This window comes from Drosophila kikkawai, chromosome 3L (assembly GCF_030179895.1).
Source record: "Drosophila kikkawai strain 14028-0561.14 chromosome 3L, DkikHiC1v2, whole genome shotgun sequence".
NCBI classification, from domain to species: domain Eukaryota; kingdom Metazoa; phylum Arthropoda; class Insecta; order Diptera; family Drosophilidae; genus Drosophila; species Drosophila kikkawai.
The window spans coordinates 9,924,554-9,939,128 of record NC_091730.1 but is presented as its reverse complement, the minus strand read 5'-3'; positions in this window follow the sequence as shown (position 1 = coordinate 9,939,128).

Sequence of the window (14,575 nt, the reverse complement as noted above, 5' to 3'; positions counted from 1 at the left end):
GACGTTTTCATATTTTGGGCATTTCTGAGAGTTGTTTCTTTATTTCTTACTGACATATTAGCTGATTTCACAGTATCTATGGCAGTTGAAACAAACTCTTCTGTGGCGATTTGAGCGAGCTTTAAGGCGTTGTACTGATTAACCTCGTCATTGGAAGCAAATAAGTGGATTGCGTCATCCGGAACGTCGTTTGGCGTGACAACTCTTTGCCTAAAAAGCACCACATCTGCATCTGTCATGTTAGCTTCTGACATGTTATTCAAAGCCAAAGCAAATGCATGATCGTCCCGTTGCCTCATTATTTCTGTTAGCTCGAAATACCTAAAATTACTCCACAGGTTTGTGCCAGCCAGAATGTTATACGGATTTGAGATATTCTCTAGGAATATCCACCGATCTCCTACTGGGCACAGCTGCTTCAGATCTCCAAACACTATAATAGACTTACCGCCAAAAACTACGTCTTGGCTTCTAAAAATTTGTCGAAGTCTTTGATCTAAATATCCTAGCGTTTTAGATCCGACCATCGAGATTTCATCGATGATAATTAATTGGAGGTCTATTAGCTTGCAATGCATTGTGTTTATGGAGTCATTGCTTAAAGGTCTTAAAGGACCTGATGTTTGATTCACTGGAAGTGAGAAAACGGAATGAAGTGTAAGTCCTCCAATTCCAAAAGCTGCTTTTCCAGTAGGAGCACAAAGTAAGACCTTTGCAGAATCCGTTGCTCCCGGTAGCTTATTAGCTCGCCAAGTTATAGACTGATATATAGTTGAAATCAGTCTGCTTTTGCCAACTCCAGCACCTCCCCCAACATATTCATAAAATGTTTTTTTGGCTGCTATATTATGCATTACGTGGGCATAATACTGACGTTGCTTTGCGTTAAGCGACCTGGACAGCGAGCAAAGGTTATCATCAGAAACTAACGGGGGAAGTCTAATTAGTTGAAGTTCGCCATCTTCTGTGTTATTTACAGCATTGTCATCTTGGAGTATATTAACGTTTTGTCCGACGTTTGGTACCGCCAAGGCCCTAAATTCTTCATCTAGATATTGAGAGGCAGGTTCCTGAGGTAGAAGCCCATTATCTTCTCTTTCAAAATTTTGCAAATCTTGAAGAACTCTCTCTAGTTCCATATCATCAAACACATCATATTGCTCTTTGTTGCGCTTAATGATTTCATGATTATTTCTGAATGTCATTTCATTGTCATTCGAAAGAAGTTCAGTCTCTTCATTTCTCCATGGGAAGAAAAGCATTACGTGCTCTCTGAAATAATCAGAAGGGGAAGAGTTTATGCTAAAGCGAACCCATCTAAGAATTAAGGCATGCTTGCGTCTTTTGACACTCCCAGTTCCATCTAGCAGTTGGTAGCTTTGGTTAGAAATGGGATTTTGTTCATTTAGTTCCAAGTCGATCGCTTCATCATAATCTTCGTTGGACGGTTCTGATGGTGCGTTTACCTTGGAAAATTTGTACCAAGCTGCAAATTCTGCAAGGCATATCGATTCTAAGTCTCCATGCCTCTGTACGTACCGATCAAGCAAGTTTTGCTCGAAAATGTCAGTTGAGTTCCCAGGAAGCTGCTCTAATTCTCTATTAGATCGCACTATCCGAACTCTTTTATCTGGATGGCAAGTGTTTACAAAAATATTTCCTTCACTTGCCTCAGACATGTGTAAGCCTAAAATGTTGTAGGCTGCTTCTTGGGCTGATATTTCCGTAGCATTAATAAATTTGCTCCCGAGATGCTGCAACTTTCTTTTTACTGAAATATTTCCATGGCTTATTTCAGTCATGGCTTCTCGAAGCAGTTGCGACACCCCACGGTTCGATTTGTTTATGTAGTTAATTATATAACTACAACAGGCAAATGCATCTAAGATAAACTGTATATCCATGTTTGCCCTATGTAGGCCCAGGATATCCCTGTTATAAGCATTTACCAACCTATCGGAAAATTTGCGGCGAAGAAATACCTGAGGCTTTTTCAAGCTTGATCGGATGGCGAACTTGTACTCTTCAAAACTTATCTGTAGATGGGTAAGAAAGTTTTCAAAATTATTAAAGACGGCTGCTTCTTCATCGGAAGTTGACTTTAAAAGCTCTTTAATTTTTTTAAACATTTCTTTAAAATGTTCAACATTGGGTTCGTTGTCTTCTAACGGAAACAAAACCATTGTTTCAGGCATTGGAGGGTATGGCATTTGAAACCTGCAGAATTCCTGGCCACGCAGTTCTCTTAAACACGAAGAACTATGTTTATGCCGCTGATATTGAATTACTTCTTGCAATTCAGGATCGTCCCCTGTGGTTGTAATAAAACGATCAATGAAACTCACCACTTGATCGGAATTTTCTGGTCCTTCTAGCTTTGGAGCGCCAGAAAACCAATACATTCCATGAGAGTGGGGCGATCCTCTGTGCTGGAATTCTATCCTCCAATAATAATGGACCAGAGTAAACTCGCCAAAAATTTCGGAGCTTTTGAACAATTTAATTAATTGTCGAAACCTAAAGTCAAAGTATCGGGAGCATGTTACTGGGTCAGATCTTATTAATCTAGCTTTTTCGGCTGTAGAAAGAGATGCCGCTTCGTCTTCTGTAATATTTCTATTATCCAATAGACGAGAAAGAGTCACCAAAAGTTCATTCCATTTGGATTCCGCTGCGGAAAAAGTTATAAAAAAAGTAGGCAGCCCAAATTGCCTTATCATAGCTATGACTTTTTTTTTCTCAGCTTCCCAGTGAGCTGGAGCGGATCGAAGACCTTTTAGAATGTGATATCCGTCGTCATGCTGTACAAGGTTGTCAACAAACGAACTATCCATCACATTGGCAGCAGTTACGGAACCTGATTTTTTACGAAGGGCAATGGAGATTGAATTTTGAATTCGCTGCATTTCGTAAAATTTGTACATATAAAGTACCTTAGGTACTACTGCACAACGACGATCGTAAAAACGAATTTGCGATCTTGCTTTTTTTGCGTAGGTGGTTTTTGCTTTGAAAACAGCACCGCAAGAGATTGTTGGGAACGAAAGTTCTTCTGCATCTTCATCGAGGGTTAAATTAGTTGGCAGGCGCCCTTCTCCGGGGGCCAAAGCTATACGTTGAAGAGCAGTGTCATTATTTTCTAAAAGGGTTTCATGACCGCCTGGATTTAAATCTTCTTCTGGTCGATTTAATTGAGAATTGGGTAGTTGGCGTAATAGCTGTTCCACCTCCTCTCGGTCGGCTTCATCTGCGATAAAAGGGATTTCTTCTCGATCTCCCATTTGAGTAAGCCAACTCCCATTAAAAGCAATATTGTGCTTTCTGTAAAGCTCAGTGTTAACTAAATAACGAACAGCTTCAAGGACCCGAGCGGGTCGAATTGTTTCTGTCATGAAATTATGAGAATATTCTAGCTTCCTCTTAAGGTGAACCTGTATGACATGAGTCGAATCAAAGGAACGAGGAAGCGCGTTTACAGTATCAGGTACCGAAATCGGAACATTTACTACTGCACCTCTAATTCCACATTGCCTTTCATATCCTAGGGAGATAATGCGCATAAAAGGAATTCGTGGAGAAATAAGGCGCTCCTCAAGACATGTTAAATTTTTAAGGCACTCGGGGATATCTGGGAAGTCAAAGCCTTTAGAGAGGCAAAGGGAAGGTAATTTACCCTTTGAAACACTCTGACGACATGTGCTGCAAAACTGATATTTGCCGGACGGACTTGGAAATTTCCTACTTAAATAAAATGCGTTGTCAACATCTAAAGCAGGATACTTAGCAGATATAGAAATTTTGTTTAAACCACTTACCTGCGATGGAAACCATGTTCCTCCACAGCATACACAGCATTCAGTTGGTCCATCCTTGATATTCCGTCGATATTGTTCCCTCGCAGTGGCTCGGTTCCTTTGGCGTTGGCGTTCCCGTTGATCCTGTCTTTCATCCATGGAAAGTTCGGCTCTAGAAGCAATATTCCGCTGAGACTGCCTTGCAGATTCAGCCTGGCGATTTTGGGAAATAGACCTGTATGTGAGGAGCCGCTCCTCAGCCATTTCCTGAATTTGCTGCTCCCGAAGTCTCCTCTGAAGTCTGGTGTTCCGATGATGCATTGTGTTCCTTTGTTGTTCCCGTGCCCGAGTTATTGGGTTGTTCCTCGTGATTCTGTGGACCTCGGCGTCTCGTGCTCTCTCGGCCCTCCTATTTTCCTCTTGTGCCCTCCGGTTAGAGCGAGAGAGGGTGTTTTGAACCTGTTGTCGTCGTCGCTCCTCCGAGTCCTGTCTGGCGAGTGCATGCGCTGCAGCATCCCGTGCACGTTCTGGCCCGCGGTTTTCCTCGAGCGATCTCCAGGTAGCCCGAGCCGCAGTATCCTGCGACTGCTGTCGTCGTCGCTCCTCAGAGTTCTGTCTGGCGAGTGCATGCGCTGCAGCATCCCGTGCACGTTCTGGCCCGCGGTTTTCCTCTAGCGATCTCCAGGTAGCGTGATCCGCAGTATTTTGCGACTGCTGTCGTCGTCGCTCCTCAGAGTTCTGCCTGGCGAGTGCATGCGCTGCAGCATCCCGTGAACGTTCTGGCCCGCGGTTTTCCTCGAGCGATCTCCAGGTAGCGTGATCCGCAGTATTTTGCGACTGCTGTCGTCGTCGCTCCTCCGAGTCCTGTCTGGCGAGTGCATGCGCTGCAGCATCCCGTGCACGTTCTGGCCCGCGGTTTTCCTCGAGCGATCTCCAGGTAGCCCGAGCCGCTGTATCCTGCGACTGCTGTCGTCGTCGCTCCTCAGAGTTCTGCCTGGCGAGTGCATGCGCTGCAGCATCCCGTGCACGTTCTGGCCCGCGGTTTTCCTCGAGCGATCTCCAGGTAGCGTGATCCGCAGTATTTTGCGACTGCTGTCGTCGTCGCTCCTCAGAGTTCTGCCTGGCGAGTGCATGCGCTGCAGCATCCCGTGCACGTTCTGGCCCGCGGTTTTCCTCGAGCGATCTCCAGGTAGCGTGATCCGCAGTATTTTGCGACTGCTGTCGTCGTCGCTCCTCAGAGTTCTGCCTGGCGAGTGCATGCGCTGCAGCATCCCGTGCACGTTCTGGACCGCGGTTTTCCTCGAGCGATCTCCAGGTAGCCCGAGCCGCAGTATCCTGCGACTGCTGTCGTCGTCGCTCCTCAGAGTTCTGCCTGGCGAGTGCATGAGATGCTGCATCATTTAATCGTTCCCGCGCTCGGACTCGTTCACTACGCCTTCTCTGAGAGCGTACTGCGGTATCTCGAGCGCGAGCCTCCTGTGCAACCTCCGGATTCACTGAGCGGACAAAGGCATTGTGCTCGGCATTTCGGGCTCTAATTTGAGTAGCATTTCGAGCGTATTGAGCGCGACTTCTCCTAAGTGCGGCTTGGCGACGCTGCTCCTGAGATAAAGAAGATGTGCGTGGCATTTTCTTTTCGTTCCTGTTAAAAAATGGTTAGATAATATGGTTAAATGTATGTTTCTAAAATCTGAAATGTATTAAGATCGATTTTGTGCTCCGGGCCTCCATGTCCTTACTTAATATTGTTCTCATTATATTTCGATTTCCACCGTAGATTCTTTTAGGGGGTTCAGCTTGTGAGATTTAAAACGCCGCTATAAACTTAACGGCGTTTTAAAACTCAAACAAACTATACGCTGAAAAAGCTAATCCCTCTAACGATGGTATCCACAGGAAATCGAAATATATTGAGGCAAATTTTTCAAAACATGCCCAAACCAAAACTTGCTAAAATTGTGGCCAAATTTAACAATTTAAAAACAAAATGTATAACTTACCAAAAATAGTTGTACACTTTTATATATATAGAGATATATATATACACACACACACACACACTATTTGTCTTTACACTGATTAAAAGTATACATTCACACAATATAAAAATACTCGATGCACTGGTATATGTTGTCACTGTCACTGTCGTGATAATACTAATCCGCGGATTATAAATGTGCGCAAATAAATAGGCACCTTATATTACCTGTTAACAACCTTTAGGGTTAACCCTTTTGACTCTACTTCAGGTATATATCAGGTAATACGATTGGTTATGCAATTGTGCAACATTGAACACGTGTTATGTTGCTAACAGGTATCAAATTATGATTTAAGGGTTATGCGAGGGCTGCATTTATACCTGATACCTGTTTGCTTATGCAATTGTGCAACATTGATCACGTGTTATGTTGCTAACAGGTATCAGGTTATGATTTAAGGGTTATGCGAGCGCTGCATTTATACCTGACACCAACTTCAGCATGTATCCCTCGAATGTTACCGTTTCTTAACTTAATAACAGGTGACAGATATATGTATATCGGGTCTGAAATATTAACCTTTGCGATAACCTTTTAATTTTATTGGAGAGTCTGCAATTCAGCAGAGGCTAAGAGAAGTCAATTGCCAATTGCAGAATTGGTCAGATATATCTTACATCAGCTATATATGTAAATTCAAAACATATTAGTAATATAAAAAATGTGAAGCCCATATATGAAATACTAAAAAAGTATTAATTTATATTCAAAATATTAATACGCCCTTTATAAAATATAGTTGTCGGATTTTCATAATATCAATATTAAAATTTTAGAATCCTAAAAATGCCATACTCGAAGAATGTGAAATATGTTGATAATTGTCGAAGTTCGACTTTTTTCTTGTAATTCTTCGATCGTTCCTATGGCAGCTATAATATATAGTCGTCCGATTTTCATAAAACTAAATATTACATTTTAAAATAATACAAAATGGCCATATCTCAAAAAAGATAAATATTCGTTGAAAAACAAAGAAGTTATAATTTTTTTCTATATATAGTTGTTGATATAGTTGTCCGATTTTCATAAAATTAAATATGAAATTATAAAATAATACAAGATGACACTATCTCAAAAAAGATAAAAATTCGTTGAAAAACAAAGATGTTGTAATTTTTTTTCTATTAATTTCCGGATCGTTCCTATGGCAGCTATATGATATAGTCGTCCGATATTCATAAAATTTTTACCAAAATTCAGGAATAATATAAAATGGTCATATTTAAAAAATAGTGCAAATATGTTGAAAAACAGCAAAGTTATAATTTTTTTTCTAAAAATTTATCAAACATTTGTATGGCAGCTATATGATATAGTCGTCCGATCCGGCCCGTTCCGACATATATAGCAGTGAGAGCATATAGAAGACTATATGCAAAGTTTCATTCAGATAGCTTTAAAACTGAGGGACTAGTTTGCGTAGAAACAGACAGACAGACAGACGGACAGACGGACAGACAGACAGACGGACAGACGGACAGACAGACAGACGGACAGACGGACATGGCTAGATCGACTCGGCTGTTGATGCTGATCAAGAATATATATACTTTATAGGGTCGGAAACGTCTCCTTCACTGCGTTGCAAACTTCTGACTGAAATTATAATACCCTGCAAGGGTATAAATATAAGAATAAAGTGCGATCTGCTCGTAGTGCGGCTCAAGAACATGGATTTCGTTTTAAAAATCGTGTCTTGTTGGCTGCTTCGCTTTTGCCACAAAACAAAAGGGTAGCAAAAATATGCAGCAGCTCGTGAGGAGTCCAGGGAGGAGAAGGACTGCCGCTCCTAGCTAAGCTAAGCCTTAGCATCAGCCTCAGAACGCAGATCAACTTTTTGGCGTCTTTCACTGGGAACAGGCCCCCCTACTCCACCTAGCTCTTGGCCTACGTTTTCTAGTCTCTGGGTTCTTGGCTCTTACTTCTTGGCTAATATGCATGCAATCAGCCATGGCAGGCAGTCAACGACGTCGACCACGAAAATATGTTCAACTTGTAAACGTTTGCCACGCAAAAACCAATAGATCAGGAGTCTCTGGCTGTTCCCGTTCCTCCCTAAAAAATGTGAAGGAATTTTGTAGATGAGGTAAAGACTAGAGGGTACTTAGTAAAGGGGTTTAAGGAGGAAGATGTTTCTATATCTATAAGATATTAATAGATAACTCAAAAGATTTTAACTGGAATATACCTTCAAGATGTAGTATTTCTTCAAATCAAAAAGAGCTCATTTCCCTTATAAAATTCCCTGTTTTTATTTTCTAAAATTTATTATTATTATTACTTCCCATAATAAAAATTAATCCGATCTTTATCCCATGTTTTCTACAAACCACACACATTCTAGGCTTTAAGGGCGCCAGGTTCTCCGATCTTAAAACCATATTTTATGATTCCACCTCTAAGGACACGTATTTCAGCTATTGATCCTGGGAAACACTTGCTTTTGTCTCCGAACTCTAAAATTCTATAGTTATAGGATTGTTTATAACACCCCTCGATACCCTTGGGAAACTGTGCCGTCGGCTAATATCCCATCCATGGCCAATCGGAGTGCCCATTCCCGTTTTTTAGGCTTCTTGCTGGAGGATGACACATATTTTGCTTAACGAATGTCACACAGCATCGATGGCGATGACTCTTCCTGGTGTTTGGGGCACGTACAGCGTTGATGTTGCTGCTGTTTCTGCTAGATGTTGGTTGCTGTTGGGTATGGGATGTTGCTGCTGTTGGATGTTGCTGCTGCTGAGAGGCCTCAACTGCTACTGTCAAAGTCACGTTTTAATGTAACGCTGCCAGAGTGCCTGCCTAGCAGCCTGCCAGCTTGCCTGCCTGCTTGGTTGGGGCTCTGAAATATTGAGATTGAGTTACGAGCAGCCAACAACTTTTGTCAACACGCGAAGCTGCATAAATGCCGCTTAAATGGCATAAAATATGCATATGCAGCGGCCAGTTGCCAGTCTGCCCATAGCCCGCTGCCGGTTACCAGTTAGCCAAGTTAGCCAAGTTAGTTACTTGGCCAGTTATCGCCACCACGCTCAACATATTTCAAAGTTACACGACCGGTGGTAAAGGTAAAAGGGGTGAGGTACCAACTCCTCTACCTGACACGCCCTTAGTTAGTTAGTCGTCGTCGTCGTCGACTGTCTGTCCATCTGCAGACGGAAAAGACCGAAAGACCGACGACAGCAGCTATGTGCCCGGTTTCCTGCAGTTACTCCGCCGGATCCCCGAGGAAATTCTTTGTAATTTGCGTTTTTCACACCCATTTGATGTAGCAGCAGGTCTTAATCTTAATCCCTGCCACCAAAACAGCTAACTACCTTATAATACCGGCGGACCGGGAACGGTGACCATCTTAATCGATGGTGTTGGCATGATACTTGAAGGCGAAGGTATGGCTATTTCATACAGAGAAATAAATATTAATTTGAATATAAAATGATGATATTATTTTACATCAACTTAAAGCCTTTGCTAATAAATCTTTAATGTTAATTCTTCTATAATAAAAAATACGAATCTACATAGTTAGAGAGGTAAAATCCGATGTTATATGTAGAGAAATTTTTATTTCAAATGTCTATCATAAATTAAATATATAATTTATTTCCGTGTATTCAACTCCCTTTTGGCCACTGGGAAAAACTGTCATGTTTTTTTTTTTCCTGAATTCTGAGGGTGAGGCACAGCCCTGAGTGAAATACCATCAGATAGGCATATCCAGCGGAGTAATTATAAGTGGGAGAGAATCACGAGATTGATACATCCATCCACCGCGGACACAAAAGGGAAAGAAATGCTGGCAAAAGTGGGAGGGTAATGAGGAAGTTAATTGTTCTTGACTTTCGGAATATGTTAAGATTCAGATTAGGAGGGATCCGCAATAATTTCAAATAGAAAATTTCCGCTTTTAAGCAAGAGAACGTTAGTGATTCTAACAATAATTTAAAGGCCATTCCATTAATATTAATTGAGCTATTAGTAATTGCAACGCCCTGAAGACTAAATGAGGAATGTAACACAACAATTAAATTAATTATATTCCCTATAATCAAATTTATTAAAATGCTAAGTTAAAATTCTTCCAAATATCTTTCATTTCTTAACTAAAAATAAATGTTATTTCTTAACAATTTATTTTTCCTACTGCCCCGAGTTATAAAGACCAATTTCTTGGCCAATCGCCTTGGACCAATTAAGATTGCCAGGATTAGCCGAGATTACATTTGCATTATCGAAACCCTGCTTATTTATGGTGCTGATAAACCTTTAGCCTACTCATATTTTCAGTTACCAACTGGGGCTGGAAGCTGTGATTCCCCCAGATAACTCTCATACCTGCGCCGCAGTGCCATCAATTGCTTTGTCAAACCTTGAAGCCTTCGGAGCCAAAGACAAATCGAAGGAGAAAAGGCAAATCAACTTTTCAGCACAAAAACCAAAGAGCTTGGGCCAGGGCCCGGTTATCAAAGTAATTGCCAATTGCTGCGTCGACTATATGAGGTACAAGTTTATGCCTCGGATCGGATCTGGATACCATACCCTTCCTTCCACACGAGATTCCACCTTATAGCCAGCCATATAGCCCGCAGCCTGATAAAACTCAATACTTTTGTGTGTTTATGGCCAATCAGAAATCATGCCCATGCCCACCTCTGCCGTCTGTACTATACGGTCTATACTATATGCATAAACCTCTTTCGGTTTCCTTCTTTTTTTTTTTTTCCTTGAAAACGAGTGTCATTTTTAGCCAATTTCGCTGCAGTTGCGTGGCATGAAAACTCAATGGACTGGACACGAGTCGAGGACTCCTCTCCATGGGCCAACTTGCCACATCGGCAACAACAACAACAACAACAAGTACCAACCATTGGCCACTGCAACTGCAACTACAACAAAGAGCTGAGGAAGCAGAAAAAAAAAGTGCGAACGCGTTAACTACATGGCGTCGCCAATCTTAGCTGGAAAACGTACGACAAGACAAGACAAGCCAATTGCTGGCCCCACTCTTGGATCGCTGAGGGATCGGGGATCGAGGGGAGATGCACTGAAATAAAATATAAAGCTTACTTTTAAATATTTTCTATAGAAAAGCTTACTTATAAAGACTTAAAGAACTTTAAAAAATGCAAAATGCAAAAAAATACAAATATATTATTAAAGCTCCTGATTTTACCCTAATATAATTTTTCTTCAAGTGCACAAGCTGAGCGCTGGAAGCGCAGTGAAGCGAACCGCGCCAAGCTGAGCTGGGAATGCTAACTGGAGAACTGGAGCTAAGCCAGGCCGGGATCAGGGTTGAGGGTACTGGAGAAGCTGGGAGGAACGAAGTGGAGGAGCGGCTGAACAGTAGCGCCCGCGGCCCAATAAGTGTGTGAAATAAACAATGTGCACACGTCGTCCCTGTCCCCCCCATCCCCCATTTTGTGGCCCCAACACCCATGTGTTGGCTTGTATGTACATTTTTGTGCTCGACGAGACAACGAAAACAACAAAAAAGTCAAGGAAAAATAAATAAATAAATTGCAACATTGGCAGCATATTTTTACACTTCTCCAAAAAGCCCACGGTCCTGGGTCCAAGTCCAAGGATAGCAGCAAGGATGGATGGAGGCTGAAGAAACTGCGATGATGATGACGAAGGAGAACGCAAAGCAACGCACTTTTAATAAGCAATGCCAAATGGGTTAAATGGGGTATAATTAGATGGACAGCGAGTTGGTAACAATCGCCCAGAGGGAATGAAATGAGTTCTGAGGAGCAAAATGCACACTGATACTTATAATAGGATGTGTATCTTAACACTTGAAGGGGTTAAGAAGAAGATTGGATAATTGTATTATATTATATTATGTACTTGTGCATGCAGGGAACATATATTTATATATATTTAGATTTTATAGGAAATATTATTAACTAAAATAAATTATAGGACCTTGTGTAAAATCCATATTATTTAATAAATAATTTAATAAATGTAATTCAAGTTCTAAAAACTGCTTTGAAATAATAGGTATCCTTAAATTAATATATTCTTCATATAAACTTGGAAAAAATATATGTTTAAAGTACATAAACATTGCTAAAATCAAATATTTGATCAGCTCAAACCTCTTCAGATAAATTCTTATTTTCCTTTACCTAAAAATATATTATTAAACCAATTTAAATACCACATCAAAATGTATCCCATTTTAAATTAAATTATTTCGACTTGAGATCATAGACACAGGGTAGTTGCAATTTCGATTCCTCTCATCGCCTTGGGTTATTTTTGCACATCGTTTATGCGGCCCCCAGCATACCTAGGCGGCAGCATCTTTACCAATTTCCAGCCCCCGAGCCTTCACCACCAGCTTCAGCACCATCTCCATCCCCATCCATGCCCAACTCCATTGCCATCTCCATCTCGGATCGGCGACTCTGTCAGCGCTCCACTTGTGGCGTCTGGTGTGAGAGAAGGATCCGAGGCCTCGAAGCTCGGACCGAGGTCTGCCCTTCGGTTGATATTTATTTTTTGCTGTTTGGGCTGATTAAAACTGAGAAATCCAATTTATTTCAAAATTTATTGTGTCTCACACGCGCTGGGACGTTCAGGAATTGAAAAATATCAATAAAGGCATATGAATTGTTACCCAATAATAAATCAAGTCCGCCAGTCCCCCAGCAAGACAAACAAATATTCCTTTTATTGTTTATATATATGTATAAAAAAAAGCAGCCTGAAAAGGGAAGCATCCTCACCTCTTTTTCACCGTGGTCTGTGGCATTTTTCGCACCGAGCCCCAATGTAGAAGTATTTCAATGTGAAAATCACCGAAAAAGCGGGAGAAAAAAAAAACGAAAAAGAAAACGTGATCAGGCTCCCCAGGTTATGCGGCCCGTGATCATCATTTCATTTCAATTCGCTGTCCCAACTGGAAGACGGCAATTTTCTAAGAAAGACGAAGCGCATACCAAGGAGCCAAACGATTCGAGATTGGCTCCAACTTGGTGTTTCAGAAATATGTGCAAACAATTACGTGCTTCAGAGAACGAGACCGAGTGAAGGAGAGATCTTCTCCTGGATCCAGATCCGTCTGTCTGCCCAGTCTGTGTGTATTTTTTCTCTGATTTTCGTCAATTAGAATGAGCGGCTGAGCAGGGCGCGCTCGCTCCTTAAAGGAAGCTGTGAATGTGCGAAGATTTCTTTTGTACAAGTATATACATATACTCCTGGCTTGGCCCCGTCCTCGGCCTGGGCTTCTTTCTTTTTTTTGGGAAGCCCTGAAACCATCAACGGCAGCTAAAATTAATATACCCGCGATAACTCAACATCAACATCATGCCGGGGCCATGGAGATGGTGATGTGCACTGAAAACGAAGGGTTGTTCGATCAAAAAATTGGGTAATATTTAAGGGTATAACTTAATTAATAATTGTATTATTCAGAAATTCCATAAACAAATTTTGATATAAATTAATTTTAAAGTATTTAGTTGGCAACTATCTAATAGATTTCAATTAAAGTTTTTAAAATAATTAAAAGATTTACTTCACCAAAGGCTTATTTAGCAGAGCTAAGCTAACTAAGGAATAAATTACTTAACTAAAATAAATTATATTAAATTTTTTCAGAGTGTAGGCATCCTCTCTACCCCCTCCCCCAGCCTTAACCCCTCCGTGGGCTTCGCTTTGCAAATTTCTGCCCCACGTTCCAACATCCTGTTTCGTGCCGTTCATCTTGTCTCTCCAATTGTCGGGACCCCGTCTCTTTGTTACCTTTGTTGTTGTTATTATTATTGTTGTTGTTGCTGTTGTTGCTGGCAGCTAGTTAAGCAGTTTCGCGTAAACGTTTTTCCAATATGAGCTCACCAGCTCTCCGGTAAAGGCCGTGCTGCTGGCCGGCCTGTGTGTTTAGGCTGTCTGCAGGGTTGTTATTTTAAAATTAGCACTTTGATTTAAGTTGTCTACACTTCTACACTCTTGGCGGCCCGTCGTCTCTCTAGTTGTTGGCCAAAAGCCCCAAGTCTCAAGTCTACAGCAGCATTTGGGAAAAGGTGTTGAACAGCTGAGTGAAGAAGGGTGGAGGGTTGAAGAGGGGTGGCTGCAACTGCACAACTTGATTGCCGCCACAAAAGGTTGAAGGTTAGGGCAAGATAAACTGTTGTTGATGGTGCCCAGAAAGCCATTATCCACATATCATCGCGCCGGATGATTTCTCAGATGTGTTTTGCAATGTGTTGCGGGGGATCGGCACATCCCAATGATTATGCTGATGGGCTCTACGGACAGTTCCTGGGGAGTAGAAATGCCACGGGATGATGGCTCTGATGATGATGGTTGAGTTGAGTGTCGAATGATTTCGGTTGTGGCATTCGTTTCCTGGTTCCAGATTTTATTAGTCATGGCCTTTTCCCCCATTTCATTTCCCAGGCCTGAGGAAATGCTTCATTTATTTTATTGTTTCCCACTGGCAAGATTCACACCTGCTTTGGCCAGTTGTTGTATTAATTATACAAAAAAATAAGCAAGGAAAGTTTGAGCAATACAAAAAAGTAATAAATACATTTAGAGAGTATCTAAAGCTTATGGCTTATTTCTGGAAATGAAGTTCCTTATGTCTAAGAAACCAATTTCATAAATGCATCTAACCAATTCTGTGAACCAGGGTCATTTCTTGAGTCATTTACTAGGCATTGGCGAATGGCATTTCCCCGTATTCTCCATTATCAGACCAACTTCCTATGCGTTGTA